Here is a 27,652-nt window from a genome sequence, read left to right as displayed (position 1 = left end):
TAGTGAGAAACGTAATTTCGATCTCTTTGTATGTCTGGAACATGTGAAGAAATTGACAATAAAGCTGACTTTGACTTTGACTTTGACTTTATTGAGATTGGTGTTTTGGAGCCCCCTTTGGAGAAACGCTATACTGCAGCTCTGCTGCGTTTTGTCCTTGTATTGTTGCCATAGCCGTTTAGAAGCGGTATGCTTTGCATTGCGGAGGTTGACTGTATAAAGCTCTCACCACTTTGTTTTAATTTTGTAACTGTAAAATGTTGTTTAAGTTGAAAACTTTGATATAACACCTCTATTATGTTACTTTACATGTATTGTTAAAGGGAAACTTGGCAGGATTTCCCCCTCTGCTGGAGAAATTGCACATTATGCTATTTCAAACTGTGTGAAAAGGTAACGATAAATCACATGGATTTGTTTACAAGCTAGCGAACTGTTAGCATAAGTTTGGCAGAACTATGTGGATGTTACAAGGTAAGAAACACGATTTAAAACGAGTTTCTTGTTTCTCACTTCTCTTTCCGGGACGGTAGTCTCAATGTTGCACGGTTGGTTTTCCGCCTGGGGACGCTAGGCGCAGCGGGGAAAGTCACCATTTTCACCGGAACAGGTCATTTAACCATCCAAATGATTTCTAAACGGGTTTATTAAGTTGGAATAGTTGCCAAGTTCCCCTTTAAGATTTGGGTGCAATTCTAGCAACTTAGAGAACGTTTATTAATGTTTTCATTATGACCACGAGTTCATACACACTGAGTCTAACGTGACTAGCTGTAAACTCCGCTAGCAACTTTCCATGCATTCAGTGTAGTTTAGCCAAAGATTGTTAAAGCGGAGCAAGATGTTTCATCAGGAGCCACTTCCGGGAACCCGGATCGCACGAGTGGGGGGGTCAAAATCCCCCTTTATGCAGAGCAGAGGCAGCGACTGCTCCATTGAAGTCTATGGGCATAGCTCAGAATTTCACCACATATGCTAAGGTCTTGGTTCTATAGAGTTAGGAATGTGAATTTCGGGCACGTTTTCATGATCCTCAAACCCTTCTGAACATTTCAGGTACATTTTTAGCATTTTTGAGCATTCCAGTCTGGAGAAAATCAACCTTATATCAGGTGTGCGCCGGTTATTTATGCAGCTGCTGTTGGCCGGTTGCAACATACGCTCGTCAATACGTCATCGACACGCCTCTTTATGCAGACAGGATTCGATCCCCATTTCGCGCCCATAGACATGAACTACGACGAAGTATCTTGCTCCGCCTTAACAATCTTTGGTTTAGCTTAGTGTGCATGGAAAGTGCAATTCAGGAAATGAAGTACATTTAGTTTAGCATTATGTTTATGCATTACCTCCGTATGGTCTACGTCTGTGAGTGTTTAGTGAGTCTCAGAATATTAATAAACTGTCGTTCTGTGCACCTGAACATTACATGTCGCATGTCCCTTGCTAGTAGGGCTGAAAGTGATGGTATTCACCCCTTGCAGACACGTGACTTAAGTCACGTGACGGCTCCATGCTGGACGGCAAAAAGATGGGAGACAGACGGCAAATTACATTATGTCATAAAGATTATGATAAACTGAACACCATTACTATAACATCTTTGTAGTTCAATGTATTGCTGTTTGGGGTCTGATAGTCAAAGAAGATGCCAGTGGTGTTGGTAGATGAAATGGGTCATGATCGTAAATGTAAAGTTATTAAAACTGGTGGTAACAGCAAGGGGAGATAACGTTACGTTAGGCTACTGTAATTAACATTATGGTAAATGAACACCCATACAGTGGGTCCCCGTTAAGTTTGGACGGGTTCCTTCATGAATCACGATCCCCATTTTCTCAGCAGAAATGGCACAAACTGCAGTTGACACAAACAACCACAAGGTGTCACTTGGGTGCCACTACTATTTTTGATGCGACTGACTTACTGCTTCCATGACGCAGCGGGGGCACGGGAACTTCAATTGATCACGGTAGTTTAAGCTTACACTTGACAAAACATTCTAATATGAAAATGTAGATGCAATTGTTGTAAAATGGTGCAGCTCCTTTAAGAAAGCACCGTGTGCAGGGATGGAGAGAGAGAAAGCGAGAGGGGATAGGCCTATGTGTGTTAGAACTAAGCGTGTGGGAAAAGTACGTGCTGTTGAGACTGGAGCGAGTCATATTCAAAATAATGCAAAAAAAAAGCAATTATCCTCATTCATTGCAACCAAAGCATGACTGCTTGCCGACGTTCAAACGAAAAATATATCAAAGCACCTTTTGCGTTTGAATGTAGCACGAAAAAATGTTTAAACAGCTGGACAAATGATTTAGCTAATTGATTATATAACCTGTACACCAGCAATTGTTGAACATTTACCTGTACAAGTACATTGACAGTAGCCCAGCCTAACAGCATGTTGTAGGCCTACTGTAGAAATTTCACTTAAATTGCAACCGCAACATGCCTGCTTGCCAACGTTCAAACGACAACGAAAAAGATAATAAACAACAAGAGGGTTGAGTCTGAATGACACTGAGTTTTTAGACACTGAGTTTTTGTAGTTAAGAAATATTTTCGTATAAAAAAAAATGGTCATTCTTCAATCTCCTTCACTGACGCCTATGGAAAAGGCTTAACGTCCCAAAACAACGATCAATGATCATCAAATTTCTCTCTCACATTGCTCCTCATAACCATCTATAAAAAAGTGTTTTTTCTTTTCTTTTTGAGCACATCCGAATCCCAGGACATAACGCACTGGACCTTATAATAGGCTCGAGATATAATTCCAAAGGGGGCAGATATGGGCCACTGCACTTAAAACTTAAAAAGATGAAGCTTTCCGAACTTTAAAATTGCGATCAGTGACTGGCATCGGGTGAACGAAGCTTTTCGAAGTTGAACAGGCTATTAAAAAATATTTGCGCACCTCCATGTCACAGGAGAGACTGGGCTCTCCCTTCTATGAAAAAGACGTTAGGCTACCTGCAAACTGGCCTATGATTTCATTGCTGAGTTTGCGGCAAAGCAAGAAATTTATTTTTTTCCTGAGTCAGGATATGGCGAGTCAGTGTCATTTATTTGTCCAATGTTAGCCTACAGATACAGACCAGTACATCTTATCAATAGTTTGAATGTCGTGTGTGTTTCTGCTCATTGACAAATACCGTTCAGCACAATGATTCATGCCCAATGAATTCCCCCTGTTAAAGTGTTCGCCTTTGTTACACTATTTGGTTTCGTGATGTAGCCTATGATAAACACCATATGGCCAAATATGTGACTCAGCTAATGTTATAGGCTATACAATTGAATTTCCCCTCTTAAAGGCAAGCTGGTGTAGCTTATTAGACTAGGCTACTATTAAAATACACCGACGGTAGCCTTGGCTATGTGTAAAGTAAGCTATCGCATGATTTCATGCACGTAAGTGAAAAGGGCCTTGCATCTGTCAAGTTGGCACAGGGCCTCGCATCCCCTTGCGACGGCCCTGCAGCTCCTCCTAAGACAGCGAGGAAAAAGTTAAAATACGCGATAAACCCGGGAAAAGTTGACAGGTTTGTTTCGGTCCCGGTGATTATTTGTGAAATTGTGCAAACGACAGCCTTTTCAAGGCATTTCAAGGAAGGAGTCGTAGCATGCAAGCTCCCAAATTGACCCAGTAGCCTAAGGCATCAATACATTGTTGGGACTGGGGAGGATCATGCGTTTTTTCTCAATCACTTTGGAGGGTCATAGAAACAATTCTTGATGGCGAGGGAGGGTCACGTCTTTTTTGACTAACGCTCCCAAAACTCCTCCGGTAGCCCCTTAATTAAATAAATAACGAACAGTCCCTAATTGATTAATAGCCTAGGCCTACACCAGCAATTGTTGAACATTGACCTGTACAGGACATTGACAGTAGCCCAGCCTAACAAGCAAATGTTGCAACATACATCAAAAGACGCAATTAATCAGAAATAAATAATGTAATCTGCATCGCTTTATTTAACAAACTGCAAGCAACAAGAGCATTGAGTTCGCTGTAAGGCCAAACCCAAGAGCAAAGCCTATCTGTTAAGGCAGTCGATAGGCTTTATAACGAGCTGTGTGCCTGGAAAGACGATAGATGACGGCTCTGGTCATCCCATACCCTCCCCCCACTTCCTGTAGCCTACCATTATGAAGGCCTGTAGCCTAAAACGACTCGTTTCCGTTTTGTGACATTAAGCTTTTTCACGTTAAGCCCCCCTCCCCCATCCCCTTCTTTCACAAGCAGTGGGGGAGCGCGGGGCACAAAGTAACACTTTTTGGAAGACAAAGGAGGGTTCTCCGCGCTTCTGTCGTTTGGCCACAATCCGTTGCAACCAGGCCAGGACAGATATTTTAGAGAGGAGAGACGCCGGTGCAGCTCAGATGTCTTCTTAATTTTCTTTATTCTTCAGTAAAAGCTGCAGAACATTATTAAACTTTGACTAACATTTCGATGTGTCGATGTTTTTGACTAACGAACATCGAAACGTTAGTCAAAGTTTAATAATGTTCTGCACCTTTTACTAAAGAATAAAGAAAATTAAGAAGACATATGAGCTGCACCGGCGTCTCTCCTTCTCTTTTTGGCTTTGGCTAAATATTTCTAAAATCATTTGAGTTTCACTAGTCACATGTTTTAACAAGCAACACTTGTTATTTAACTAATAACAGACGTGTGTCGAAAATTGACTTTATTTTCCATACGGAGAAATAACATATGCAGAGTCTAACCAAGGTCAATCTTGCCAAAAAAGCCCTCAAACCTGAAAACACATGAGGCAAAAGTGCAAAACATCACAAAACTAACTAAACTAACACGCGCATATTTTTGTATTGCAATCATTGTAGCCTACAGTTGTAACAGCGCGTAACAGTCGTTTTACTCCCCGGATGCGCTCATTATAAAGAACGTTTAACGTGTCCCAAAAACAGCTATCAATTAATCACCAAACGTATTATAAACAAGTATTGCCAGGAGCAACACCTTGCAAAAAATGATAACAATAGGCCTAGGCCTTTATATGGCTCTGCTCCTGCCTAGATTCGAACTCAGAACTACCTGAAAGTTGCAGACCTGTTCTGGAAATACGCGCATTAACCCACTCGACCGTCAGACAACGCTATCTGCTTCGAGTAGGCCTATTGAGTAGGACTGTAGCCTACACTGGTTGCTGTGGCACAGTCTTGAGTGACCGAATTCGTTTTTCTTTGTCATATGAATGCTGTCATTTTGTTAACATTACTGTTAAGGAGATGCTGTAGGCAAAGTCTATATTTCAACCTCGTTAGTGTAGTAAAAAAAATCAGAACTATTCACAAGGTTTCTGGGCAGCATATTTATGTTCTGTTAGCAAGCGAACTTCTCATGACTACCGACAAAGTAGCCTACTGCCAGCTGACGAAGCTCTCATTTTAAAACATTACTGAGAGACAGACACTGTACAATCAAGAAATCTTGCCACTGAATCCAAAACTATGTTTAACATTATGTACAAGGCTTAGGCTACAGTGGACTAGCATGTTGCAGGGGCTGCTAAAAACACAGAGAAACGCACTGAAAACTCGGCCAATCACAGCCCTTGCTGTCGAATGCGCCGTCTGGTTCGACCGTGGAACTCCACAGCGGACTATGCTGCCCCCAAGCGGCTGCAGTTGTACTTACATTTCACCATTCACCATGATCGTGAATGAAGTGTCAATTTTTAACTGGGACCCTCTGTAAGTATTTCTGGACTAAAATATTGCAAAGCGATTTGGTTACTTTATTTGTCTTGCTTTTATCAGTTGTAACATAGTCAAAACGTTAAGAATGTCATATCAGAACATGAAATAATAACTAGCTGCCACACTTAGAAGCTAGGTATTCTAGCTAACGTTTATCGTAGCTCATAGTGCTAGGGCTAATGTAACTCGTCAGTTTGTACGTTGCCCAGCGAATAAACTTACTTCTTACATGTCTTAAGTTAAAGAATTGAAAGAAATAGGAAATTAAAAAAAACTTGAACGGTATTATCTGTTTACATTCAGATCTTGCCAAAGACTTTGCCTAAGTGCTATCTGCCATCCTGTTCAGAGTCTATGGTTGCTATAGCAACCGCTGCTGTGCTTCATACACTGAGGAGATAAGCATGCGATTGTGGTTGAAATACTCCCGAAACACAAAGAAAACAAACCAAAATATAGCTGCAAGCAGCAATGAGGGGGCCAAGCAGTATAGGCCGGAGTAGCCACGGCGACAAGATAGAACTCAGCAGACAGTCGCGATCAACACTTTCAACAAGTGTCACATCAAACATAACTGATTTTGTAGGGCTGAAACAGGGCTGAGTATTGCCACCGCCTCCGCCAGCCAGCCCCCCCACCTAATCACCCCTGCCCGTCCCACCCCGTCCCATCCCGCCCCGCCCTACCACACCACGCACGCATTAGAATGAACTGGATGGAATATGTTGTCATCTGTTTCACATCCAAAAATAAATGATCGATAAAACACATCGCAACTACGGATCAAAATGCAATATTGCTAATTGCAGCACCCCCTACAGGTCAAAGGTCAACACATTTTTTGAGCGTCCTCCTAATGGGGTCCTGAACCTTTGTAGTAAGTTTGGTTATGATACATGGCAGGGTTGCTGAGATATGAGCTCACTTCCTGTTTGGCGGCTTCGCCGCAAATTTCGATTAGCTGTTACAGCCGAATGCTTCTGTCAATTGTTCCAGAAAGCAATGCACTGATAAGGCATGGTCTGAAGATGATCTCTGCCAATTTTGTTGAGGATCCACTGAAATTTGTGACCTGCGAAAATTCGTACGTGTTTTTGATTAAATCCAATATGGCGGCCGAATCAATTACGATGACATCACAAGTTGGCTTGGGTTGGCCTAAGGACCTCCAACAGTATTACCAGACACCACTAGTGCATTTTAATTCTAAGCACAACAGCAGCTACAGGCCAAAAGGCATGTTTCTTAATTACAGCGCCCCCTTGAGGTCAAAGGTCACCAGATTTCTTGAGCGTCCCCCTGATTGGGTCCTGAGTCCATACACCAAGTTTGGCTTTGATACATGCAAGGGTTGCTGAGATATGAGCTCACTTCCTGTATGGCGGCTTCGGCGCAAGTTTCGATTGGCTGTTACAGCCGAATGCTTCTGGCAATTGTTGCAGAAAGCAAAGCACTGATAAGGCATGGTCTGAAGATGATCTCTGCCAATTTTGGTGAGGATCCGCTGAAATTTGTGACCTGCGAAAATTTTTATGTGTTTTTGATTAAATCCAATATGGCGGCCGAATCATTTATGATGACATCACAAATTGGCTTGGATCGGCCTAAGGACCTCCAACAGTATTAACAGACACCAGTAGTGCGTTTTAATTCTAAGCACAACAGCAGCTACAGGCCAAAAGGCATGTTTCTTAATTACAGCGCCCCCTAGAGGTCAAAGGTCACCAAATTTCTTGAGCGTCCCCCAGATTGGGTCCTGAGTCCATGGAATAAGTTTGGTTATGATAGATCAATGGGTTGCTGAGATATGAGCTCACTTCCTGTTTGGCGGCTTCGCCGCATATTTCGATTGGCTGTTACGGGCGAACGGTTTGAGTTCCGAAGACGAAAAGGAGTATCTTTTGTGAGGCTTGGGCTGAAGATCATGTGTGTCAAGTTTGGTGACGATCGGACAAAATTTGTGACCTGTGAAGTTTTAGTTTCACTTTCACTAAAATCCAATATGGCGGAAAATCCATCATGGCGGAAAATGACGTCATAGGGTGCGTTGAACTCGGCTTGGTCCAAGGGTTCCAACGATACCTCATTTTTGACAATCGGGTCAACAGGTCAGAAGTTACGTGCGTGAACGCAAGTCCAACTTTGGCCTGTTGGTGGCGCTAGAGTGCTTGAGGTGCCATCATGAAACTTGGTGACATTAATCATGGGACTGTCCCTAATCAGTGTGCCAAATTTCACAACTTTTCACCAGACGGTTCTATGGGCTGCCATTGACTTTAATGGCGGAATAATAATAATAATAATAATAATAATAATAATAAGAACAAATAGAAAAACAATGGGTGCCTTCGCAGCTTCGCTGCTTGGCCCCCAAATATATCTATGCAAGAACATGGGATGTTGTTGTATTCCAAACAATAAGCCAACAGTCGTGGAAGGGCATTACTACAGTTAAATCTCACTATAATCTCCTAGCTGTGCGATATGTCCCATTACAACCCATTGATTTGATTCGTGTTCTTGCCGTCCACTAGGCTATTTTGCTGTGGCGCGAACAAAACGTGACGTCACTTGCAAGGGGTGAATAGGAATGATGCATGTAATATAGCCCATTCAACTACTTGTTGTTTTGTTTTAACTTTTCCTAAAGGAATAAATGTGATAAGCCAGTTTTGGTCTCAGTCCCTTCACCGTCTGACTAGTTATATATTACTAATATATTAATTAAGCTTAACCAACTTTATTGCAAGCGGTTCAGGCGCCGACAACAGTGGCAGCATGTCAAGGTAGCTCCATGTTTTTTTCTTGAATTTCCCCCTGGGGATCAATAAAGTGTCTATCTATCTATCTATTGTAAGGGTCCTATGGAGAGCGGTTCATATTGGGATAGGCAGAAGCACAGTTTAATAACAATTAGTTAAATAATAACAAGTCATTACCTTTTCTATTAACATAAGTTTGCAAATAAACATTTAACATTTAAATGATGCAAGAAATAACTGTTAATTAGTGCCAAAAAGACATTTAGTTAACTATTAACACATATTAATACAATATTAGTTAATAGATTTGCTAAAACATTAACATACAGATTTTATGCAAACAACTAATATTTAATTAATGATTAACTTGTGCCAAATAGATATGTTAGTAACAATTAACAAATATTAACAAAGGGTTAGGTAATTACTAGTTTGCTGTTTATTATGGCACCTTATTATGGAGTGTTACCCAATGGGGGGCACAGACTGCCGTGTTGTGCCTTTTTCTGCTGCTGCCTACGTACGAAGCCAACGGCTGCACAACTGTACCCAGTGGTGGGGAACCACAGGAACAAGAACCGCTCAATATTTCCCTGTGCTGCAGAACCAGCAGAGGGGAGGAAGAGTGGATCAGGGCTCAGGAGTTTGAGCAGATTATTATTCCTGTCTTTTTACATCGGTCAGATTTTCATAATAAAAGTGTTTTTGCAAAGTCTGTCACTTACACTGCAGGCAATGCATTCAAAACCAACATCCCTTGAACCTTGCCATACACATTTTATTGGATATGACATATGATATTTTAATTTGTCTCAAAGAAATATGCTGTCATGTTGCCATCATTAGGGGAACACATGCCATGACATCTTTCCTGATGTCTGATAACATTTGCTCATTTGTGTGTGACATATGCCTGTTAGAGGCCCCCTCTGTCTTTACATCTTGACAGTTATATCACTGGATATTTGCCATCATGATGGTATGAAATGGGATGGTATCTTCTATTATGACATGGGTATGACATGATTATATATGTCTTGCCAATGTCAGAACATTCAAGTAATGTCATCGATAGCAACACCTAGACCATAATCGTTAGGTGTCAAACCGATATCAGTCTAAATATAGATATAAATAGATATAAATCAGTGCTCAACACTTAAGTGGAGATTCAACAACCATAATCATGCCGTACTACATTTCCCCCCATAATTACGTCTTACTACATTTCCCCCCATAATCACGTCTTACTACATTTCCCCCATAATCATGCCGTACTACATTTCCCCCCATAATTATGTCTTACTACATTTCCCCCCATAATCACGTCTTACTACATTTCCCCCCATAATCACGTCTTACTACATTTCCCCCCATAATCACGTCTTACTACATTTCCCCCATAATCATGCCGTACTACATTTCCCCCCATAATCACGTCTTACTACATTTCCCCCATAATCATGCCGTACTACATTTCCCCCCATAATCACGTCTTACTACATTTCCCCCATAATCATGCCGTACTACATTTCCCCCCATAATTACGCCTTACTACATTTCCCCCCATAATCACGTCTTACTACATTTTCCCAAATATCGATCTTGACCAGTCTGTACCTGTATTACCCATGAAGTGCCCTGGAGGTCCCAGTGATGAACCCTTCCATCTGTGCATCTGATGCAATACAAATATTATATAATAAGGTGTTTTGACATGCATGTCGATGAACTCTGGTGTGTTGCCACTTCACAAAGAATGTTCTGTGATGTACTCTCTCCCAAAGGCCTCTTGTAAAGAAGAAGGGGTTGATGGATGAAAATTGCTTTGGGTTACATTAATGTTTTGACATGAAATGATCATAATGCATTTTAAAAAGATATTTATCTCTGCAAACTGTGTGCCATTTAATCATTGATGTGATTTTCCAATTCACAATGCTTTGTTCCCCAGTGCAGGTAGTTTCCAAGGATTCAGTTTGCTGTTATTTTTTTGCTCCCCTCTTCCGACACACTTAGTTTACTTTGTTTTCGACTTTATAAGTGCCTCTGCTTAATTAGCTAACTAAATCAGTCCCCCGAAAATTAAAAACCAACCAATTAGTCACAACCTTCAGAAAAAGTCAAGCTAACAGAAAAAGTCCTTCACAGTGACTTTTTATTGCAAGGCCCCAATACAGCCTAATTCTCCAAAAGACTTATTGACCTTAGCTCAAAATTAGTGCGGGGCAAAGTTTAGCTTGAACAGAGCGATCGGATTTATGAGCTCAATATTCCACAAGCCTCACTCAGCACCAGGATAATGTTTGTTTATTGCACCCCTTTAATCTGCTCCTGTAGCTAATTAAACCATTAACAGTGAATGACAGTCCACATAACGTTAATTACGTCACCAGCATTTTGATGCTATGCTTTAGTCCCGATTTGATTGGTGTTGGGGGGGGGGGGGGGGGTGGACTGCCTTCATTATGATAAAGAGGACACTTCAGGGGGGGGTTCAAAAGACTATTTTGAAAACATGAAAGTTTTAAATGTGCAAAACCAATAATTACAATAACAGCGGGGCTGTTGAGCTCTATACTCGCAAGATACATTTGGATGGTGACCCATCTTTAATGTTGCATAGCCTATCTCTAAATTTGATCCAAGGTGTTTCTGAAAATACATGAATCTTTTACAGTAGCTCTATAATTTTGAACAATCTGTTTAAGAGCTTAATAGTCCTGACCTATGAAAACAGTTGTGTTGATGTGGATATGTTGTCCATTTTCTTTTATCTATTCAATCATGTCTGGTCTATTATTAGGCCTACCTCTTTTCAATCCATTATTATTAGATATTTCTTTTGTAAAGAAATAGGCCTACATCTATCCCTCATGTTATGCCAACATATTTAATTCACCTGAATATAGGCTGCAGTAGATAGAGGATTATTGACATCTGCTGCATCTAAGGCTATCCCTTAAAGGCAGTTTAAAGGTTCAGCTAAATAAATAGCTCAGACAATGGCAGAAGTGTCGTTCGTCATGTTATATTTACAATCTATGGTTATGAGGTTATGTGCCATCAAAATTATTTTGGAGACGTAATGTTAAGGTAAAAAAACTCTTGTCACTTGTCACTCTTGTCACTGATGAGCTCTCACCCCTCGCTGCCGTTCGATGCTTTGCTGAACATTGTGTAGCCTACCTGTAGGTTGTTGGCACCTTTATTTGCGACCGACGCGTAAGTGCCTGCTTTGCAGGTCCGGCACTCAGCTTCATGTTGATATCGACCGAGACAAAAACATGGAAATTTACGTTTTAATTCGTCAGTGAACTTACACTAAACAAGGAAGTTTGCGCTATTGAGGTGACTGACTGACCAATTAAATGTTTTTGAGATTACTATCGACCAATGACGGTAGCTAAGGTCAGGCTCAACACCCTACACCAGGGGTCTCAGACTCAAATGAGCTGGGGGCCACTTCTGCCAACGTCATCTGATTGGAGGGCCGGCTATTTCTGAAAAAGCAATGTTCTTTTTTTCAAATACCACACAAAACTGCAAACAGAAAGTGCAAGTGTTTTTATCTAGTTTTAGACACCTGTGCTAGCAACCTTAGCTTATAAATAAAATAATGATAAAATAAATATTAATACAAATTATAAAACAAACAAAAAGCATAAAAACGGGTATGTGTGTGTTTCACACCAAATAAAAATATTTTCCTCTCATAACTTTTTTAAACCTGGCAAACTAGGCGTCAGGGTTAAGAAAGCAACACCATTGGATTTTTATATCAAAATTTCAAAAGGACATGGGTTGAAAGTAGTCAGAGATAAAGCCCTACTGTAAATATAAAAATCTTTGAGTATAAACAAAAGTTTATGAAGGGGGTAAATGTACCCATCACTGGATGGCAAGCACCTCAAATTATGCACCTTTCAGTAAATACTGGATGAACATATTTGAGCAGGTTTACTTTCCTTTTTTTCATATTACCCACATAACAAATGAACAGGAAAACATCTAAGATGTATATGGTTTAGTGATGTATTACTAAACCACAAGGCCTACAATAAAGTATTCTGGTCAAATCAGTTCCTATCGCGGGTAATCTGAGCAGAAGTTCGCATCATATTGCGGGTGACTTTGTAGTTCTTTAGAGCCCTGTTTTTACTAGCCCTGCTGTCTGTACCACGTCCATTACGGACAAGATTACCACTGCAACCTCCAAGCTATGTTGGGCAGAGGGTCGAAATAAGCATGGTATGCTTAGTGGACACCGTCGTATACACGCAAAGACGCACCTCCATTCACAGACACACTGTGACTATCACTGTCAATAGACGATCGATCATAATCTACAAAAGGATATTCTCCTTCAGAATCAGATTAGGTGAATAACATAGCCTACCTAAGACTTCATCACACGTGAACGTTTTTCAACATTAGGTGTAGGCCTATTTCTGCTTTAATTTGTGCTAAACTATGGCCTGCATCGCTTCCGCGTCATTACAAATGCACGTCTTTGTGTTTCTCGCGTGTAATACAAGTATTTCTGGAAACTTTGCGCAGCGATTTTGGGTTTTAATCAAGCTCTGGATGTCTAGCACATAGTGGAGCAGAGTAGGCTACAATTGAGATGTCACCATACTTGGATCTATCGTCTACTTTAATCAGTATCGTTGTTTGTCGCAATTAAAAATAGCCTCAAGGGCCGGATTACATTATTATTTTGACATACGTCGCGGGCCGGAATTGGGCAGGACGCGGGCCGGATTTGGCCCGCGGGCCGGGTGTTTGAGACCCCTGCCCTACACTTTCCACTCAATGCAAAGCGAACTGTAGGGGGAGGCCGTGACTAGTATGTGAATGAAAGACATAGATATATCCATGAATGAAAGAGAGAGCAATGCAAATTCGCTGTAAACATGTTTGAGGCTAGAATAACAAAATCCCGGACGACTTTGAAATTCCGCCCGGACACATTTTTAGGTTTCAAAAAGAGGACATGTCCAGGCAAAAGAGGACGTCTGGTCACCCTACCTAATTATTTTTTCGACATGCACTCTGACACGTGCTATCTTTTGTGTCTGGAGGACACTCTGAGCAGGCATCTGTTTTTTGTAGAAGGGGGGGTCAATAAACCTTGCACTTCACCACATCTGAGATCAAAAATCCCTTATCGACCATGTCCATGTCATCCGTGAGTAGGTCTGGCAAGCCTGAACGCCTGAAGAGATCTTTGTCACTGATAGACCCCTCATACCAATCAGTCCCTTCATGGTGCAGTGAGACTTATAATTTGAATACATCTCACTCTGTAGGAGCAGCGATGATGGCGTCTGACATCTCAGCTCAGTGCAATCCACAATGACCTGGGTGTCGGAGAAGTCTTGGAACACTTCGGGTAGATTGGCTTGCACATCCTCCTTTTCCATCCAGATGCCCACCGAGCCCAGGATAGTGTAGAGATAGTTTGTCCATGTAGATATTATTCGGCTAACAGTGGACTGGTGCACTAAAAAAACCTGTTTGCTAGGTCCCTCTCCTTTAAGCTAGCAACCAGGTACATTAAGAAGAGAAAGAACTCATCTATGGGTTGTAATGACTGTGGAGGGAGATAATGTGTGTTAGAGGAATGCAGAAAGTTGCCTGAGCTTCTAGAGGATCTATATGGAACAATAACACAAATACAAACCGTATGTGCAGGACGGACCACAGAGATGGTTTCCTTTTTCCTTTCGGCAGCTTTGGCTCTTGATGTCCGAATCATTAGGGGCACTGATGGCTCGATGAGACTCCAAAAAATCATTAAATGACGATAACCGGCAAATCTATAACAACACAGAAGATACAAAGAGAAGACAATTACAAATAACATTACTGTACATAACATTTACATAGATACCGGACATCCATGTCTGCTTTTCTTTGGCCTAAGTTGTACCTCTCTATTGGTGTCTGTGTTTCTGTGTCTCACTATCACTAGACGTAACTGCAGCTCTTCTTCACAGGTGAGTCAAAGGCAAGGTGTGTGTGTGGAGTGAAATCATTAAGCTGGGGAACAATACTGCTGGACATGACAGGTAAGATATAGGTAGCTCTTCATAGGTGAGGAAAGGTTGTGTGTGTGTGTGTGGAGTGAAATCACTAAGCTGGGGAACAATACTGATGTAGATGACAGGTAAGCAGTGTATATAGTTAACCATCAGCACATAACTTGTTTACAAGGAAAAATATGAGTATCTAAATTACAGATGGCTTAGGCCTACTGCAGCTAGCCAATGTTAAAATCAAGTTTTGTAACATTTGTACTTACCTTGTGTAGAAACGGATGTCGTCATCAGATCCCGCGAATCTATGTAATCCAAAAGTGGCCTGGATTTTCAGTTCCCCCATTTCTATACTCATCAACCTAATTTGTTCTTTTAGCTGCAGGTTTTCAGTTGCTGTCATGTCCAAAGCCATAGGGTCTGGGACAGAAGAATCGTGGGCCACCACTGCAGTGCACTCCATAGGTTGTTCATCAGAGGGCTCGTCAAAGGACTCCGGTCTGACAATACGGTCCCACACACTGGCTCTCGGTGGGGGGATTTTGAAGTTGTTCCATTTGAACAACACAGGGACAACTCCCTTCTTCAAACGTCTTTTCCCACCTTCTGATTTAGCCTCAGATATGTCCCCGGGGAGAAGGCTGCTGTGTGAAGTAAAAACAAACTGATCCCACCCAATTAGTATTAGCCATCGTCGCCTCAGAGTTTCGTCTCGTGGAAAAGCATGAAAACTGAGTCCAGCGCTATATGTTGAAGACGCAGTGCACTCCGGAACACAACAGTGTTCGTGGTACTGCTTCTGTTGTTTTTGAAAAGCTAATTTCTTGGCCTGCGGTCCTATTATTTCGCCTGTCTGCCAGAGTCCGCCATTGTAAACAGAACGTACCGGAAGCTGGCAGAAGTAGCATACCCGCATCATTTGACATCGCAGCGAACGTTCTACTGACGTGCATAGAGCCAAGAAAACTGTAAGAAGAGGGGATAGATTTAAAATGCTGCTGCAGCGTGAAACTTTTTGGATCTGGAAGTTTAACGCAATAGAGAGATAAGGAGATAGTCTATAGGCCCTTTTTGTAGAAATGTCTATTGTGTAGTCTACTGTGTTTGCTTTTTTTCTGAGTAACTGCAACTTCTATGTGATATTTCCTCTCTATATGGACATATTTACCTCTTATGATATAGTTGTGGGTGCCTGTACAATCTGTTTTCTGTTTTTCTTTTTACAATTGTGTTTGGCATGTGATTTCTCTCTAAGATCTGTGAGAGGGGCGGGTCTTAGTAATTGGTTGCATCGGATCTAATTAAGCAATTAACACCTGTGCTCTATGCCTGCACTAAAACCATTCATTCCTGTGTTGTCTTACTATGCCCTGACCCACACAGCAGTAGACTCCTAGGCGGATCCGCCTTCAAGTCGCCAAACCCGCGTGACTGTCGCATTCGTTTTGGTGCCGCACAGAGGATCAGCTCCGCCTCCAGGCGGCCCCGTAAATTCTACTGTCAAACAGGGGATCCTGAGTGGACCCATGTCGGATCCGCTGGCGCGGACGCGCCTTTACTGTAACGGTTGAACATGACTGTACACCAAGAGCCAAGAAGAGTCATACTAGTGGATATTTTCTTTGCTGGGACACGGTTGCGCTGAACCCTCTTGAGTAAGTGATATTTATTAATATATTGCAACATTCACAATAGCTAAACATTGGCCTTTGTGGTTTTATAACCATCATGTTTATTGATTGTAATAACGTTGTTTGATATTAGGACTAACGTTAACGTTAGTGCAACCAGAGACGTTTGTCATTTTGTGCAACAGGCTAAGTTAACGTTATTGTTAGCTGTGATGCTCAAATGAGTCTGTAGCCTATCTGATTTAAAATGGGATAGCAATTTAGGCAGAATATGTTATGGTAGTGTGATTTAAAAAACACACATTGTTATTTAACATTAGTCTGGTCTTGTCTGTTTTAATGTGTCGCTGTTGTCCATATAGTGCTACTATGCTAGCGGCATATAGCTGCTAGCTAGCATGCTGCTAGGCGCAATTGCATAAGTTATTGCTAATGTCTATTAGTGCTATACATATATTGAAATCACGTTTGCGATGCAAACCTTGATTAAGGTGATACTGGCACTGGTATTTCAGTCAATGAAGTCAGTGAAGCACTCGTCTGCTATGATAGCTACCTACAACTTTAGCATGTCGACTCACTGATAATGGTTTAGCCCTAGCCTCTAGCTAGCTGTGCATTAACGTTTGCATTTTGCCAAGTTTGGTCTCATACGTAACTTTAGTGTCTATCTGCCATCTTTGTAATGAAAGCATTTTAATCACCGTTTAAGTCGTTTAACTATTGGCATCTGTTTGTGATTTATTATGCTAACGTAACTTAACTGTATGGAACTTGGTCCCCATCTTCTATTTTGTTTGTTCTGCAGTGTCAACTTTTATCGGCTGGATTCTAGCATCTAACGTTACGATTGCCTCTGTTGGGTTTGCTTGATCAAGTAAGATACTTTCTGGGTTGTTAAAATGTAATGTGAACACATTCCCGTAGCATTCCAAAATAGACCAGAGATGCTTGTACTCAGTCCCGGCGGCATGGGGGGGCTTTGGGGGGCCAGGCCCGTCCTGGAAGTCATCTGTGCCCGCCCTGGACGAGCTTGGCTGCTCCAACCAACCCCAATCCCATAGATTGATTTTGAACACTTATTAAATGTAGGCCTAGCCTATACGTTTGTCAGTCTAGCAAGTAGCAAATAAAACTTGTAAAATCTGTATTATTCCGTAGCTAATCAATCAGGAACATTAGGTAAGCCCATCACCTAAATGGAGAGGAGGAGGTTACGTGGCGCAGTCTACTTCACTTCTGCACTAACCCCTGTCATCCGATGACAAATATAGCTTATCGGCTCGCAGGTAGGCTATATCTCATATCGTAGTTAGTAGAAGTATGCCTAGTAGTTTCTGGGTTTGTTTGATAGCGTTAACCTTTACAGTTTTTTTCTTCTGACCTAGTCGGAGAACAGGGAGCTTACCACTCCAGGGCCGAAGTTATCCGTAACTTCGGGGCTAACTCCCTAACACTCACTGAAAGTGGTTAGCAAATGAACAAGGATTTTGGTTTTATCTGCGGATTTATTTTTGCATTTTTTTTTTAATATGACTAGCTCCAGTCTCAACAGCCTGTCTACTTTTTCCACACTTATCTCAGTTCTAACACACAAATCCCCTCTCGCTTTCTCTCTCTCCATCCCTGCGCACAGGGCTCTCTTAAAGGAGCTGCACCATTTTACAACAATTGGATCTACATTTTCATGTTGGAATGTTTTGTCAAGTGTAAGCTTAAACTACCGTGATCAATTTAAGTTCCAGTGCCCCCCCTGGAAAGGTGTAATGCCCGTCTGTGAATTTGTGTCTGCCGCCGGGTCTGCTTGTACTATATGCATATTTGGAAATTTTGGGATTGCAATAACAATAATGATATTGTTATGTAACAACCATCGTTTCGGGGACTCTGATGACAGTGAAGAGACAGAAAATGGTGACTTTGCATCTCTGAGGTACCTTCCAACTCGCCTGGTATATCAGTTGAAGCCTCAAGCCCAAGCCAATTGCACTGGCAAAGTAAGTAATAATCTCTTAACATTGAAATAACTAAATCATAATATTAATATTAGAGACATGGTTAACATTCTTAGAGCTAAAGACATTCCCCTCTCTTTGTATCTATTCCTCCAGCTCCACCATCTCGCCGAGTGCCAGGCAGCCGAGTCACTACCCCTCAACCTGGAGAAAACTGTTAAGGTAAAGACTGATCTCTGAAATAATATTGAATACAGTGGCCCCATCTATATTAACACAGCAATAGTCACTCCATTTCAGATCAACAGATTGCATCTGCATTACCATCTCAGATTTTCTGCATACTTTATCCATTACTTTCAAAATCTCAGCCAAATATTTTGTCAGTTAAAACATCTGCATTCATGCAATATTGCCTGAAAAGTTAATTCATTATTATCAGATTGTATTGAAACACATTGATTTCAATGTCAATCCATTCATGGAGTTGATATAGATAGTGCATACCAAAATATTGAAACATACAAATTCGTGTCCAGCATGACCAGAGATTTGTTTTTGTTTGCCATTGTTTGGCCCTGTAGCTCTCAGCCTACCATGGTTAACAGATCACAACCATTTATCTCCCTTAGCACCTCACCATGGGGCAGGACCGCAACACTCTTCACCACCTCAACTCCCTGCACCTGCATTTAACATACGGAGAGTTACTCAAGGTAGGGACTGATCTCTGAAATATTAGTGAATAGAAAGGCCCCATGTGTATTATCAGTCATGGTTAACAGATAACTACCATTTAATACAATTTTTTTCCGCCTCTCGCACACCGCCCACCTCACTATGTGCCAGGAACGGCAGTCCCTCCTCAACTCCCTCCACCCCCACACCAGCCCTCAACGTGCAGCGAACAGAGGAGCTTTGTAAGTCATGTTTCTTTTTAAATTTAATCTCCTTAATACCTACTGTATCTCATATATTGTATTGTGTAAGCATACTTGGCTTTGGATGCTACATACCATAAACATAAACATATCTGTCTGTTTGATTACAGGTGCTGTGAGGAAAAACATGGTGACACGGTCTGCCACGGACACTGAAGTCACCAAACACGCAATCAGGTGTTTCAATCGGCGGTGGATCGGGCAACGAGGAGATGTGTTCCGCCTCCATCCACACAAATGGAGTAATAGGAGAAATAAGCATTAAACAATCTTTTTATTGAACTTCTTGTCATTCACCAGTTATTCATTTTCTGATATTTTACCTGTGCATAGCGCAGTATTTCATTGAAGTTGTAGCCTATTAGATAAAATATTTCATGTCTGCACTGACCTAGGCCTATAAAGCACTAAATTAGGTTTTGACCACAAAATGAATGTAAAGTAGCCTAGGCAATGTAGGCTACTTAAAGGAGAATTCTGGTGTGATATTGACCTAAAGTGTATTGAAACATGATACCGAGTGTGAACGTATGTCTCATAGCCCATCTCGGCTTGTCCCCTGCACTCCAAAATCTGGCGCTAGTTAGCCGATGCTACCAACAGCTTTTTCAGTAGTGGTGCTTCGGCATCGGGCTAGCCATGCAAATAAATCACTGTTTTACACCCATTTACGAGGCTCAATGTATCTCCACACTTCATTGGTAGACTTCCGAGGGCCCTGACATTTAAAACGAGACATTGAGAACTTTGAAAAAGCACTGGTAGTTTACTTACAAGACGATTTATACAGACAGTATCTTCACGTAGTTTAGCGTTTGCAGCCATCTTGAATTTAGTCACGATAAGTCGAGCGACGAGTAAGAATGAACAGGTATGATAAGGGATCAGATTCCAAAAATAAATCAGTGGAAATGCATGGATTCCAGTTTCTTCCAGTAGCAGCAACTGGAACCTTCTCAGAGAAGTGATATTTCCTCTCATTTCCTCTCTGATTAAATTAATTTGTGGTCTGTTGTGTGCACTGTGGATCTCGCTTTAGCACAAAGCCGTGAGGTCATGGTAAGATGTTGAGTTATCAGATACCACCTGCCAACTTCAGACCACACATACACACACAACCCCCCCCCCCTACACACACACACACACACACACACACACACACTCACTCACACACACACATGCATATGCACACAGATACACAAAACACACCCACCGACACACACACATATGCATATGACAAATACACCAAAGACATAGGCATATAGAAAATTCACAAAATACACAAGTTTATTTAGAGATGGAGGTGGTCTGTGTACATACATCTAATCATTAACTCTTCTTCACTCAACATGTCATGTTGGGCTTGCAACAATTTCGTCCGATAAGAAGCTAATACACAGTGACAGCATAGTGAGGTCGTCTGTGTAATGTAAATGATTAAATGTATGTACACATCTAATCATTTACTTCAACTTCATTTCAACTGAATTTCACCTCGTGACACCAGGGCTGGATCAAACAAGCCAACTTCGCAATGGTATTGCATAAAAACGACCAGAGATAAGTAGAGACGGAGAGGGAGAGAGACGCATGAATTTAGAAGTTCAAAACAGTCTTGGAAACCAATAGGAAGTCCAGGGTTATTACAGTCTCCTCCGGGTCTCATTCAGGATGTATCCTCTAGCAAAATACGTTCTCATCCTCCAAATTATTATCCTTTTTTCCACGACCAGCCAGGCTCTGCTATGCGAGAATTGTTATGAAGTGTCATGCGTGGATCCTACCAACTGCAAGGGGGGGCTGGTGCCTGATATCTGCGGGTGCTGCAAAGTTTGTGGCAAGCTGAAGGGCGAGCGCTGCGGAGGACAGTTTGGATTGGGTGGGAGTTGCGAAGAGGGCCTGAAGTGCATGTACAGACAACCTATCCTAAAGCCGGGTATGGGGTATCAGAATCCCGGCGGGTTTGGAGTTTGCGAAGGTCTGTATAGTCGACACCCTTCGTCCGTTATGTGCGATTTGTGAAATTAATGTGACTGTTTGCAATACGTAGCTTTTCCCAATTTTTTATTATTTCTTAATAATAGGCCTACGATTGATAGTACCTAAATCTATAATGACATTGTCATTGGCCAGTTTGTATAGAAGGGGCATTTATTATTTATTATTGTAGGTTTATCATGCTTATCGTGAAAAAGTTTAACATGACATAGGCCTATCATGATGCACATGCCCCAACCAGAAACCAAGTAATCAAAAATAGATGCACAAGACTTTGCAGAAGAAAGGTTCAAAAACAAGGAAACTCATTGTTTATGACTTCATTATTGTACAACAACAAAAACCCCTGCCATGGATTTCAGAGTTTACACTAACCTAAGGACCCAGACCTAAAACTGTGATAGGAATGTTTGGAGAAGGCTGCAATTGTTTTCTTTCATCCTTAAGCAATACATCATTTCCTTCACTCACAGAATCCGGGCAGTAGGCTACCAGTTGGGGCAGAGAATGAATGTCATGAAATTGGTGAGTAGGCCAATCTCTTTGATCTGATCACAAGGTTGAAGTTATCACATATTTCACTTAGATTATATTCTTGAATGGTAAAAATAACTAGACTGCATTTCCGACGGGAACTGCGAAAGTGTGCTTGCCCTGGTCCGGTCACCAACGTGAGCAGACAGTGACATACGCTATGCTGAACCTGGCTTGATCCAAGCATTCTAAAAGTGCCTTTCAGTGTTGGAGCAGTGGCAATACCTCAAAAGCTCAATTCAACTATTGCCTTGTGGGGTGAATGCAGTTCGTTGGATTTTACCTGTGGCCTGCCTTCGAATTTAGCTTCTATGACTAAAATCAAATCAATAAAATAAAACAACAGCAGTGATTGGCTGCAAAAATAAATAATGTCACGCGTCTTGCACCTCTCAAACTGGGCTATCAGGTAACCTAGAGAAAATTTTGAAATTATGAAATAGGCATTAAAATGCTGCTTGTTTGTCAGGATACTTTTTCACTGATTTATTTAAAAAATATGAGCTATGAGTGTGAATGTTATATATTCCATCCCCTAATTCTGTTTTACTGGTTTATTTGACAAATAATCTATATAGATTTGCTCTATAAAGACCTTATGTCTGTTTGGGATTATTTTGAGAGCCTATTGATGTATCTCAGAATAAAGGAATGTCCACAACATTAGTGATGTTTTTGTGTGTGCGCATGTCTCTAATAGCCACAATAGGAGTAATTTTAGCAACACCGTATTTTGTGTGGCCCATAACGACCCAGTGGATCATGAAAATGTGCCAAAATTCACATTCCTAACATATCCTAACCTTATTTGATCTTATCTATTTTACTTAGCCTACTTCCATACAGCGAGTCCCATTAAGAAGTGGCCACTTCATTCACACTTACCGTGATCCACGCAGCAACATTATTAAATGAATCTGTCACCATATGCCTAGCTTCTATGCCAACGCTTGCAAGGAGGAGAACATTTTAATTTGATTCACAATGAAACGTTACATTTAATAAACATGTTGACAATGAGTAGGCTAGTTTTGGTTGTTGTTGGTGGGGTTACTGCATCCCTTAGTTATGCCTACAATGCAAAATTGTTCCCTCGCGATTGTTAGCTCCTGCAGACGCATTTCAAAACATCGCGATGTGAAATGCCACCACAAAAAATTGTTCGGTCTTAGTGAGTTAGGAGTCTTCGCGACTTCTTTTAAGCCGTCACAGACTCAGGCGCTACTTTTAGGGCTAAAATGCTTCCTGAATTACTCTTAGTAAAAAAAAAAATAGGAGTCCTAAAGTTACGAGTACAAGTATCTCATATCAAATGACCATGGCATCACGCTAAGCAACATAAATCCCATACAGCAACATCTTCTCCGTAGCTTCTAGCCACACAAGAAATGAATAATGTTACATCTCTGCTTGGCATGCTTCTCCGCTTAGCATTCTAATAACAGAAGGGGCACGTTTATGTTGACCACTACCATATGACTCATTATATCTGTAACTGTATAAAACACTTACTTTCATAAAGGACGCACACCATCCAGCACATACACATGGAAACCGATATTTTAGGCACTTGGCCACGAACTCAAAACGTGTCTCTTTGAAGCTCTGTTCTAGAATCTTTGCTCTGTTGTTCCCAGAGTTGCTAGGCAACAACAAATAAACGAAATGACAGTCTTTGATACCAATGGTATCAAAAGTGTACGAGTGATTACGAATGGATGTGTGTGGTTTGCAATTAGAATAAACAAGAAATAACATTTCCCATGATAAATTACATATTTGCACCTTCCTTACTTATGAAGCTCACTAATGCCACCGTATTTAGTAAAATGTAATACAACGTTGCCACCTAGCGTTCAGCATTAACGTGACATTGCTTGCTTATTCTTTCGTCAACTCCATGCTTTTAGGAAAACAATCTTTTTTATCATAGTTCCCTCTTCAATGAGCGATTACCAGCTCGTTTTTGTAACAGATATAGCTGTTTATTGTCCCTAGGTTTACAGAAACACCTATTCATATTAATACAGGAAATCAAGTTAACGCTGCCGACCACTGTTTGTCTATTACATGGCCCAGAATGCCTTGCATGTCTTTACAACAAAACAACCCAGTAAAACCTCATTTCCCGTAAATATATGAATTTGCATACTTGTAACAATGTGAAAACAACTCTATTATGTAAGCTATATATAGCTACTGTTCTCCTTGCTATTTCAGTTCGTAAGTCCATACTATCCCATGGCAGAGCAAGGATTTCATGATTGGGCAAGGCTGCCTAGAGACATTGTGGCTCCCCAGAGAGATTGTGTATACTTGGAAGGCATTGTGATAGCAGTACAACTGCAAATGTGAAAGGTGATAGTTACCAAAAATGGATGGAGTCCCCAGTTCATATACAAAATTTGGTATCGATATGTGACAGTGTTCCTGAGATATGGACGACTTCCTGTTTCGGAGTTTCGCCGCCGATTTCGTTTGGCTGTGACGGGCAAACGCTTTCGAAAATCAAAAATCCTTCCGGTAACTTTTGTGAGGCTTGGTCCAAGGATAATGTACGTCAAGTTTCGTGGCGTTCGGACCAAATTTGTGACCTGTGAAAATTTAGTTTCGCTTTCTGTTCAATCCAATATGGCGGACGAACGACACGCCCACCTGACGTCATCTTCGCGACCAACTTACACCGGTACTGACCGGACGTTTTAAAGTTGGAACGGTGTCTCTGTCTCAAAGGGCCTAGGCGCTAGAGCTGACAAAAAATTAGGGAGACGGGAAAAATAATAATAAAACTTCAGAAGAACAATAAGTGTGCTGTTTTGCAGCAAGCACACTTAATAATAAAACTTAAGAAGAACAATAAGTGTGCTGCTTTGCAGCAAGCACACTTAATAAAACTCAAAGTATTATTATGACTGCCGCGCAGCGAAGCATGCGGTCATATAGGTTTAGTCAGATTTTTTTTTCTTTTTTTTTTCGCATGTCCAAATTTCCGTCAAGGATTCCCGGGACACTGAAAGACCGGGGTACACGAAACTTGGTGGGCATGTAACCCCACATGGATAGCATGGAACCATCGTTTTTCTGTAGCCCCCCCCCCCGCTAGACTGGACCCCCCTGAAAGGAGGGTAGGGCAGACACAGTTTTCTGTGAATATCTCGAGAACCGTAGGGTTTAGGAGGACCATTTTTGTTTTTTTGTATGTTGGTCTTAAGGGGGCATGTCAACCCATCCCATTACCACTTATTTCATGTATAGCGCCACCTAGTTAAAAATTAAAAAGCAAAAAAGTAGGTGTTTTCATCACAATATCTGGCTGACATGGTCAAAACTGCACGAAATTGAAAGTGTAGGATCATTATGACACCTTCCGAATGCATGCCAAGTTTTGTGAACTTTCGTTCATGGGGGGCCTTACAATAAAATGATTTATGTGTACATTTAGTGACCGTACACCAACAAGGATTCCTGGGACACTGAAAGACCGGGGTACACGAAACTTGGTGGGCATGTAACCCCACATGGATAGCATGGCACCATCGTTTTTCGTTTAGATCTGTAGCCCCCCCGCTGGACTGGACCCCCCGAAAGGAGGGTAGGGCAGACACAGTTTTCTGTGAATATCTTGAGAACCATAGGGCCTAGGATGATCAATTTTTTCTGTATGTTTGCCTCCAGGGTCATGTTAACCCATTCCATGTGCACACATGTGCATAAACAGATACACACGCACACACATACATTCACAGTAATCATACGTATGACACATACTCACACAGTAGACATATGTACGCATGCATGCACATGCACAAACACACATACGCAGACAAACACACAAGCACGCGCACACACACACACATAAACATAAACGCACACACATGTACACAATTCAAGAATTTCTCAGAATTATGAACAGGCAAGATGGGGGTGGGGTTGTATAAAATTAATTTTACATGTGAAATCTATGAACTAATCATGTTTTGGTACTTGTTGTCTAGCAGATACCAGTGAGAATTGAGTGTGGATAATGCAATTTAGTGAGACAGTTAGAATCATATAGGCCTTTCAGCGTGATTTATTTTTGTGGAAAAAATGTGCTGGACTGGGCGGCGGTCATATTTTGTACCGCTCTGCGGTACATCTAGTTATGAATGCTTTACACTTTCTTTGGTAACACTTTACTTGACGGGTGAGTTCATAACACATTCATAGCAGCTGTCATAAACTGCACATAAAGCATTCATGACTGTTTCATAAGACATGACTCAACATTCATACCAAACCTTTCATGAATGTGGAAGACAGAACGACAACAAAATAAAAGTCCAACATTGTATTTGTATCTGGATACCATTAATTTAATCTCTCCAGCCTTTGTAAATATTTCATGAATATCTTATGAAGTCTACATTGAATGTCACTTTACTATACAAGTTGTGAAGTATTCGTAATCACTAAGTTTAACACTGGGAGGTAAACTAGCCTACATTCAGCTGACCCATATTTGTGTAACCTGGAATGAACGGTTGGACATTTCCAGTAGCAAAAGATGAGAAATCATCTGCAAAGGTTACATCATAAAACAAATACATTTTTATGAAACAAAAATGATTTGCTTGACCATGTTCTATCTTTTTGGCACTGGAGTAACCCATTGACTCAGATGTGACGTGATCAGGTAAGAGGTTTGGACCAAAAGCGGCAATGCTGCTTTGCGACTTTGGACTTTTATTTTGACAAGCTCTTGTCCTTCTGTCTTCCACATTCATGAAAAGTTTGGTATGAATGTCATGTCTCATGAAACAGTCATGAATGCTTCATGTGCAGTTTATGACAGCTGCTATGAATGTGTTATGAACTCACCCATCAAGTAAAGTGTTACCCTTGTTTGTGGGTAGTCTAGCTATCTATTTGTTGTTGTTGTTTTTAAATAAAATAAAAACATTCTCACATTCAATGCAGTTTTACAATTGTGAGGAAATAGGAGAGAGCCATATGTATTCTGCACCATGTCAGTGAAGTGGGAAAACAGAATTTACAGACCAACATACATACTGTATAACTTAATTTAGTTCAGAAGCAATCCATAAAAGACAAAACATGTGCACATAGTTTTAACAATTCAGCTGGTACCATCACACCGGTGTGACAGGAATGTTGCAAATTGAACATTCTAAAACTGATGGTTCCGGTCCTTGATTGTGATTGGCTGAATCGCGTTCGATGCCGTTGTAAAATGCAGCATAAACATACACCTTGACCGCATTTCGTCCTATATTGCTGCGCTGCCATAACTTGATACAAAAGTTAAAGTAGCTGCGTCTCAAAGTTGCTTGGCAACCATTCAGATAGAGGAAATATATTTCTTGGCGGAAGAATGATTATTTAGGAATAACACGTTATATTTCTATTTGCTGTGCCTTTACTTTATGAAACTTTGCCAGGTAGTAATAGTTTTAGAAAAGCAATAAGCCACTCGAGTCCGTAGGTTACACTGATTACAACAGCTATACAATGTTAAAAAATCGCCTGCTAACATCTGCACATCTGTCTTTCTTTATGGTCAGCTTCGAGGCGAGCTCATCCAGAATGGTCAACCGAACATGTGATTGCTGCAAAAAGAGAATGGAGCTGCAGGACCAGTGCTCTGCCAGTTTAAATTTGCTATGTGTTTGCAGTATAAATCAGCATCAGAATGCTATGCTGTACAACTGCAATATCTAACAGCATGATTATTAGACTTCATTTTAGCCCATATACTATGATACCAATTACATGTGTGAAATGTAATGTAGTATGAATTGCTTGTTTATTAACCAGCACCAATAAATGAATACATTTGCAACCAAATTGATAAGAATTAGACCTCAATTTGATACATCTGCTCTCAGTGGTAAAATAAGATGTGGGTAAACTATGAATTCCGTGATCACGGAAGGGAGGACTGGGCCATTTGGTAAGATTTCAGAACATTCAGAACATATTTGATGATGCTTATTTATTGGTTATTGGCTTGGTTATTGTCCAATGTGGATACAGTGTTTTTTTTTTTTATGTTAAATGTAG

The 27,652-nt window shown here is 41.0% G+C and overlaps 3 long non-coding RNA genes across 3 annotated transcripts; all 3 read left to right on the top strand.

Annotated features, from left to right (window-relative positions):
• Positions 1 to 220: 220 nt before the first annotated feature.
• On the top strand, positions 221 to 17,016 carry LOC121694198. The gene is made up of 3 exons (XR_006025696.1): positions 221 to 393; positions 14,492 to 16,185; positions 16,970 to 17,016. It is a non-coding gene; the product is annotated as an uncharacterized LOC121694198 (long non-coding RNA).
• A 1,248-nt stretch (positions 17,017 to 18,264) lies between these two features.
• Positions 18,265 to 19,339, top strand: LOC121694194. The gene is made up of 4 exons (XR_006025691.1): positions 18,265 to 18,338; positions 18,749 to 18,832; positions 18,966 to 19,036; positions 19,168 to 19,339. It is a non-coding gene; the product is annotated as an uncharacterized LOC121694194 (long non-coding RNA).
• A 1,150-nt stretch (positions 19,340 to 20,489) lies between these two features.
• Positions 20,490 to 27,436, top strand: LOC121694196. The gene is made up of 3 exons (XR_006025693.1): positions 20,490 to 21,035; positions 21,529 to 21,580; positions 27,154 to 27,436. It is a non-coding gene; the product is annotated as an uncharacterized LOC121694196 (long non-coding RNA).
• The last annotated feature ends 216 nt before the right edge of the window (positions 27,437 to 27,652 follow it).

Source organism: Alosa sapidissima, chromosome 20 (assembly GCF_018492685.1).
Source record: "Alosa sapidissima isolate fAloSap1 chromosome 20, fAloSap1.pri, whole genome shotgun sequence".
Classification (NCBI taxonomy): domain Eukaryota; kingdom Metazoa; phylum Chordata; class Actinopteri; order Clupeiformes; family Clupeidae; genus Alosa; species Alosa sapidissima.
This window is presented reverse-complemented; position numbering and strand designations above follow the sequence as displayed.